The 8,273-nt window shown below is 35.1% G+C and overlaps 1 non-coding gene across 1 annotated transcript; it reads left to right on the forward strand.

The window, feature by feature from the left end:
- Nucleotides 1-610: 610 nt before the first annotated feature.
- On the forward strand, nucleotides 611-750 carry LOC128248412 (U4 spliceosomal RNA). Its single transcript, XR_008264656.1, has one exon. It is a non-coding gene; the product is annotated as a U4 spliceosomal RNA (small nuclear RNA).
- The last annotated feature ends 7,523 nt before the right edge of the window (nucleotides 751-8,273 follow it).

The following is an 8,273-nucleotide window of genomic DNA, read 5'->3' on the forward strand; positions in this document are numbered from 1 at the left end:
TATATATATATATATATATATATATATATCTTACAGCATTAGGAATAGCATCGAACCACAGAAACATTGCCAAAGCAGACTTTGGAAACTAATACACAACTCTCAAGTTAGACAGATCCTTCTAACCCATGCGAGCATGGAAAATGGACGTTAAATGGCGATGATGATATATATATATATATATATAATATTCAGATACAAATACATTATGTGCCTCTCTGTGTATGCGTCTTTCTCACTATCACATACTCCCAATCTCTTTATCGCTTATTCCTCATAATGTTCATCAGTTCCTCACAGTCATCAATAACCAATAATCACAAGAGATTACAATCTTTGATAATCTCACAAAATTCAAACCACATCTTAATTATTTTCGTTTTTTTTTTTAGTAATCATTTATTATAATGATTTTTCTTTTTAAATATTTTCTCATCCTGTTTTTTGTTTAACAGACAACAAACATGTCCTGTATTCTTTTTATTTATTTATTTTTTTTGTGTGATTTTCATGTCTCTTTTCTTTGAATTTCTGTTTAACATTTAATTATCTATCTTCATCTTTTCCTATTATTTCCTATTTTTTAATCTTTTTTCGATTATGTGTATTTATTGTTGTCAAGAGGCAGTACCATGGCCAATGAGGTAAATCCAAGGCGTGGTTATTGCTAGTTGAAAATCATTATTATTATTTTCATTGTTGTTGATGTTGCTGCTGCTGCTGTAGTTGTTGTTGTTGTGTCTAGCCTCAATCTTTGTACTTTAATTTGTCTTTTCAACTATTCTCTTATTCTTTTAGTCTGATATTAAAGGTCAGAATCAGTAGAGCAACAGCTAAAAAAAGATGGGAGCAGACTAGCAGAATCATTAGAAAATTGAAAAAAAAAATGCTTATCAATATTTGTTCTAACTCTTTACATTCTGAGTTCAAATCCCAACATGGTTTATTTTGCCGTTCCTTCTTCCAAGGTCAATAAAATAGGGTACTAATCAAGAGCTGGGGGTGATAGTATCAACTAATGCCCCACCCCTCAAAAGTTTTTGGCTTTCTGCTTAAATTAGAACCATTAATATTATTGCTGTTGTTGTTATTGTTGTTGTTGTTGTTATAGAGAAGTGGCATGGCTCAGTGGTTAGAGTGTCAAGCTTGCAATCATGAGGTAGTAAGTTTGATTCCCGAACCGGTCTGTGTGTTGTGTTCTTGAGCAAGACACTTTATTTCACGTTGCTCCAGTTCACTCAGCTGTAGAAATGAGTTGCGACGTCACTGGTGCCGAGCTATATCGGCCCCTTTGCCTTTCCCTTGGATAGCATCGGTGGCATGGAAAGGGAAGGCTGGTATGCATGGGCGACTGCTGGTCTTCCATAAGCAACTTTGCCCAGATTTATGCCTCAGAGGGTAACTTTCTAGGTGCAATCCCATGGTCAGTCATGACCGAAGGGGATCTTGTGGCAGTCTGGCAGAACTGTTAGAGCATCAGAGAAAATTCCTTATAGTATTTGTACTCTTAGTCCTGAGTACAAATCTTTTAGAGGTCAAATTTTCCATTCATCTTTTCAAAAGTTGATATAAGTACCAGCCAAATACAAGTGTTGATGTTATTGACTAATCACCCTTCTCTTTCCCTTAGAAATCACTTGTCTCATGCCAAAATCAGAAATAATAATCAGTTTCAAATTTTGGCACAAGGCCAGCAATTTCAGGGCAGAGACAGATCGATTACAATGACCCCAGTGTTCAACTAGTACTTATTTTATCGACCCTGAAAGAATGAAAGGCAAAGTGGACCTCAATGGAATTTGAACTCAGAATGTACAGACAGATGAAATGCTGCTAAGCATTTTGCCCTGCATGCTAACAATTCTGCTAGCTCACCACCTTAAAATCAGAAATAATAATTATGATCCTCTCCTCCTCCTCCTCCTCATCATCAACCTTCTTTCTGATTCTTGCTTTTTAATTTTTTTTTTTTTTTTCTTTATAAAAAAAATATCTTTTAGCATTGAAATCAGTAACTTTTTATAATAATTGGCTGAGGTAAACCAATTAATGCCAGAATTTTCAGTTTCTTTCAGATTAAAACAGTTGATAAATTCTCCTTTGTTACAATGGTTTTCAGAAATGTCAACAACCAGGCTTTTTTTCTAGCGAATAATGATTGATAAAATTTGAGAGAAAGAGACTGGGGGAGAGAGAAGCGGATGCAGTTCCCTTCTCATTGTCATTGTGGTTATGGTTGTGGTTGCCATCATCATCACCATTAATGTGAATGTCACTATCTTCGTAATCATCATCATCATCATCATCATCAGTCACCATTGTCACCTTCATCATCATCAGCATCACCATCATCATCATTATCAGTCATCATCATCATCATCATCATCATCATCATCATCATCAGTCATCATTGTCACCTTCATCATCATCATCATCATCATCATCATCATCATCATCACTATCACCATTATCGTTCTTAGCTCACTACAAATCAATGCAGGAAGTTCACAAACACCCACATGGATCACCTTAACAACCAGAACAAATACATCAAGAATGAAATACCTACTTGTTATTGCAGGAAACTTCAGCCCTCACAGACCCTTGCAACTCTGTGTACAATTACCTTCACCCCCAGCATCCAGACATACACAACACACCAGAACACTACAACAACAACAACAGCGACATCTTTAAAATTCTATCTCTCCAACTCAATTCATACAGATGTTAAAATAAAACATTTATGCTTAGTATTGACTACTGCCAATAAAGCTTCATTCACCCTAAGGATTATGCTAGATTGTGCTCCATAGTATTAAGCACAAAAATGGGGGATAAACTATTTCTGACCAGGATATTACAGGATATAGCAACATGTTATCACAAATATAAAGTCAATATGGTATTCATAAAATGGAATTTGCGTAAATTGAGATCTGTATAATGATGCCCTGTCGGATTCAAGAAAATCACTTATTATCTTGAAAACTTCTTTCACTGTTTAGAAGAATCACAGAACTCAGAATCTCCCAGCAAAATTGCATTATTTGTATTAATGGATTTCTCCAAGATATTTGGCATTATCAGCAGAGGAGTCATGATAGATATCTTGTTGAATTATGATTTCCCAGAGGAGATTGTCAAAGCTATTATGCCTTGTGGGGAGTGGTTTGTACATATCTACGCATTGTGTATCTAGTGTGCTACCTGCAATAAACCAGTGCCTTGTCTTAAAAAGAGATTCATTTCTTATATACTCCTTGGAGCTGGTTGTTCTTGTGGCACTTACACTTCTGCCTCATTTCTATACACTGTGTCACTCACTTGACAAGTCCAACTTACCTACTTATATATTTGCTGCCCTTCTGGAATCTAAAGTAATACAGAAATAGACTGGACAATTGAGGAGAGAGTGAAACATGCCAAGAAAACTGTTACACTGTTCTCAGTATTATATGTAAGAGTGTGAGGTATGGTCTTCAAATAGACAGAAACATGACATCTCCAATCTATCAACTGTGCCTTATCAACCAGCCATCATGTTGTATTAGATAGGTTTCTCTGATGAGAAACTACCTGGAGCTATAGAACTACAACCACCATTGTTATCATGTTCATTAACATGATCAGTGGAGGCGGAATGACCCAGTGGTTAGGGCAGCGGACTCGTGGTCATAGGATCACGGTTTCGATTCTCAGACCGGGCGTTGTGAGTGTTTATTGAGCGAAAATACCTAAAACTCCACAAGGCTCCGGCAGGGGATGGTGGCGAACCCTGCTGTATTCTTTCACCACAACTTTCTCTCACTCTTACTTCCTGTTTCTGTTGTGCCTGTAATTCAAAGGGTCAGCCTTGTCACACTGTGTCACGCTGAATATTCTCGAGAACTACGTTAAGGGTACACGTGTCTGTGGAGTGCTCAGCCACTTGCACATTAATTTCACGAGCAGGCTGTTCCGTTGATCAGATAAACTGGAACCCTCGATGTCATAAGCGATGGAGTGCCAACAAACAATACAATAACATGATCATCAGTGTTGACTTTTATCAGTCCTTTTATCATCATAATCACCATCAATCAAGATCATTGATATGGGTTTTGTTTCTTGTGTTTCTCTTTATTCTCCCCAATTTTTCCATGCTGGCAAAATTAATAATTTATCCCAGGTTAACTCTGATTCAGCAGATGTATAATCAATGGCATTTCACTCCTGACTATCCCATCATTTTTTAGGCATAGTATAACTATGTCTGAAAACAATAGATTATTTTTTGAAGGTTATTTGAATACTATTTCTAGCAGATCAATTGACCAAATAAAAATTTCTTTAGGATGTTTTTTGCCATGTCATTTTCCATCACTCGATATCAGAAGTCAGCATAACAACACTAATTGATATTGTCATATCAAGGCAGTGAGCTGGCAGAACCGTTAATATACCAGGCAAAATGCTTAGTGGCATTTCATCCATTTTTCCATTCTGAGATCAAATTCTGCCAAAGTTCACTTTATCTTTCATTCTTTTGGGGGGATTGATAAATAAGTACCAGTTGAATTCTGGGATCAATGTAATCAACTTACTTCTGTCCCAAAGTTGCTGGCCTTGTGCCGAAATTTGAAACTAATATTATGTCATCTCTTCTCTAAAAGTAAATTACAAAAATGTCTATCTAAAACACTTCCTTCCCAACTTTCCTCTCTTAACCCACAACATTTTTCTCATACATCATGTCACTTGATTATGAATTCACTGGTTTTGAGTTCAAAGTCACTAATATAGGTAACATACATAATGCTACCCTCAGTATTCTATCAAGCTTCTGGATTTAGGCAGTATTAAGTACCATGTCCTGTTCATAAATAATTTATCCACCATTCATCTATTAGATGACTTCTTGAAGCTCAAATTAAGCTCTGGCCTCTAACTACTACTTAGTGAAATCATGATAATCATATGTGCATTTTTATAATAATAATTGAGAAAGATATTAGTTATGTTTTCTTTTCTGTTTTTGGCTCGATGTGGAAGATGAGGCTGTGGGGCATTGCCTTCATAGCTCTCATCATCACCAACACAGCTGAGACTGATGTTGTTGAAGCCTTTTTTGAATAGTTGCATGTTGGATGAAAAAAAAACCCCAAAACAGAAAGGTTATTTGGGTATTTCTGAGGGCTGATATTCTGAAATGGAAAGTCTGCTAACTGCAGTTAGAGATTGACATGTTATAGGTGATGAGAAGAGGATAGATTAGTGAGCCAAAAGATTTTTATTGGAGATGATACAAGATCAGCTAACTCTAAAGAGTAGATAACAAGTAAATATCGTTTTGAATAGGAGACTATTCAAAGTAACTTTTCCAGTCACTATCAGGAAGCAGCTCGCTTATCCATTGTACAGAGTTGTTTCTTATGACAACGGTGAGCTATAGCTGCACTGTCTGCTTAGAGCTAGAACTTGACTGCTAAGAGTTACATATCATGAACAGGGATTAAATATAACACTGGATATGATTTAAACTGCTGATCTCTCAATTACTTGTCTGATATTTTATTAATACAGACATCAGTTCACTGAATAGTGATGGCAACAACCTCTATTTTTATTATAATTGAGCAATCTAATGTCAATTAAACTGTTACTCTTGTTCTTGTTGTTGTCATTTATGTATCTAATCTATCATTATTTTTTCTGAAGCATTGGTCAGCTTGGCTTTATAAAAATCTGACACAGAAATAACCAATCAGTAACCTAGTATAACCTCACATGTTCACTCACCCAAACTATAAGATGTTAGCTATGTTTATTCAAACTGAACGCCATCATGTCCATCAATGCTCAAGCTGTGACCATATCCTTTTTATTATGGTCCTGCTGTTTGAGGTTGGCATTCATAAATTGCAATTTGTGTAGACTGATGATTTTAGTAATGTCCTGTCATGGATTCAAGAAAACCATTTACTGCTTTAAAAAGTTCTGTCACTATTTCAAATATGGAGGGATGGTTAGTAATAAAAATATAATTACTGGGTTAATCCCTGTATGTATGTGTATATGTATGTATGTATGTATGTATGTATGTGTTTGTTCATTTGTTTTTGTTTTTTTGAGTTGGTTTGTTTGTTTGTGCAGCTCTTTTCTCTTTCATTACTCTTACTATTCTCCCATCTAACCAAAGTTTTGATTCTAAACGGAAACTGCATTTTTTTTTTTTTTTTTTTTCCATTCTACAATGGGCATAAGGTCTGAAATATTATGCGAGCAGATTTAGCTGAAAACATCAATCCCAGTGCTTAACTAGCTTTTATTTCATGAACCCCGAACAAATGAAAGACAACTGGAAGAAATGATGCCAAACATTTTGTCCAGCATGTTAACAATTCTGCCTGCTTACTACATTCTAAACTGAAGCCATATTGAAGTCCTATCAGTTATGTCACAAATGAATAATAGGAAAAAGCATAATATCATATATACCCATAATGCATCTTTGTGTCAACTGTGGCTTTCTTATTCCCTTTTTTCCTAAGTCAAAGTGTTGCAGACATTGACACACAAATCTGGGATGGCGAACATTCTCTTACCATAGCTCGAAAGTAGAACTATAGAACATTCTGCTTCCACGACTGGAATAACTGAATATCCTATTCTGTTAAGAAATGTAATAACATTTGTATTTTTATTATTCTTATTTTCTTAATATTCTGCTTTCAGAAATATTAAGATTTTCTGATCTAAAAATACTCAGATCTAGAGATTCATAGATCTAAAGACTCTTAGATCAAGAGGTTGATAGACTTAGAGTTTTTAAAAATCTTGATGATCAAGATTTAAAGATTTAGAGTTTTACAGACATTGGTGTTCGTAGATTTAAAGATTAATAGATCTTATGTATTGTAGTTTTAAAGTGGGTCAAAGAAATATCCAAATGTGTATAGTGTGTGACTTAATCAGAGGTTCATGACATAAATAGAAATCCTCACTGAATGTTGCTGATGTTCAATTTGTTGTATCAATATAAATGCATTCTTTTAAGGCAGCTAGCTGGCAGAATTGTTAGCATGCTGGGCAGTATGTTTAGCAGCATTTCGTCTGTCTTTACATTCTGATTTCAAATGCCACTAACGTCAACTTTGCTTTTAATCCTCTCTGGGTTGATAAAATAAGTACCAGTTGAGCATTGGGATTAATTTAATCAACTTACCCACTCCCCCAGAGTTGCTGGCCTTGTGCTAAAATTTGAAACCAATATAAATGCATTCTTTACAACATCTAGTTTGACACTTCCCTGTTCCAAATTCTTGTTGTCAAATGGTTTATTTTCTTATTTACTATTCCGAGATTGTAAATAATGGTTTCAGATTTCAGCACAAGGCCAGCAGTTTTGAGGAGAAAAGAAATGGTCAATATCAACACTCCTGGTCTTGAGTGCTACTTTATTTTATCAATCCCAGAGAGCTGAAAAGTAAAGCTACTCTCAACTGGATTTGAACTCAGAAAGTAAAGAGCCAGAACAAATGCAGCAAAGATTTTTTTTCTGTTACTCTAACAATCCTGCCAGTCTGCTGCCTTCCAAGATCAGTAATAATCGTTTCTACTATATGCACAAGGCCAGCAAGTTAAGGGAAGGGGACTAGTTGATTACATTGACCCCAGTGTTCAATTGGTATTTAATTTACTGACCCCAAGAGGATGGAAGGCAAAGTTGACCTCAGCAGAACTTGAACTCAGAGCATAAAGATGAACAAAATGCTGCTAAGCATCTTGCGAGTGTGCTAACAATTCTGCCAGCTCAATGCTTTTTCAAGATCAGTTATAATAAAATTAAATACAAGTTACCTAAAAGGACCCTTTGAATAAATTTCTATATTTTCAGCATCTTCTTCTGTGTAAAACTGTCATAGAACCTTCTCAAACTAAATACAAGATAATTATTTTGGGTGACTAAGTTTTCATATTACTGTTTATAAATCTAAAAACAGTAATATATAAAGATTGAATTGAAAAACACTTTTGGATAAAAAAAGTTGAAGGCTGCCCATGTGACTTTTCCCATCTAAATGGGATTTTCAGTGCAATATTTACAAGCTATTCTTTATAGCTTTATATGTACTTCAAGATCCAGTTTCAAAAAGGAATTATTTCACATTCCCTTGAAAGTTCAAAAATACATATGACATCAACAAAATACAAAATACTTTTGAAAGTAGATATCAGCAGATATCAATATGGTTCCTTTCTTATACCACGATATACTCACTCAATAAACA

The sequence above is a fragment of the Octopus bimaculoides genome, chromosome 7, assembly GCF_001194135.2.
Source record: "Octopus bimaculoides isolate UCB-OBI-ISO-001 chromosome 7, ASM119413v2, whole genome shotgun sequence".
NCBI classification, from domain to species: domain Eukaryota; kingdom Metazoa; phylum Mollusca; class Cephalopoda; order Octopoda; family Octopodidae; genus Octopus; species Octopus bimaculoides.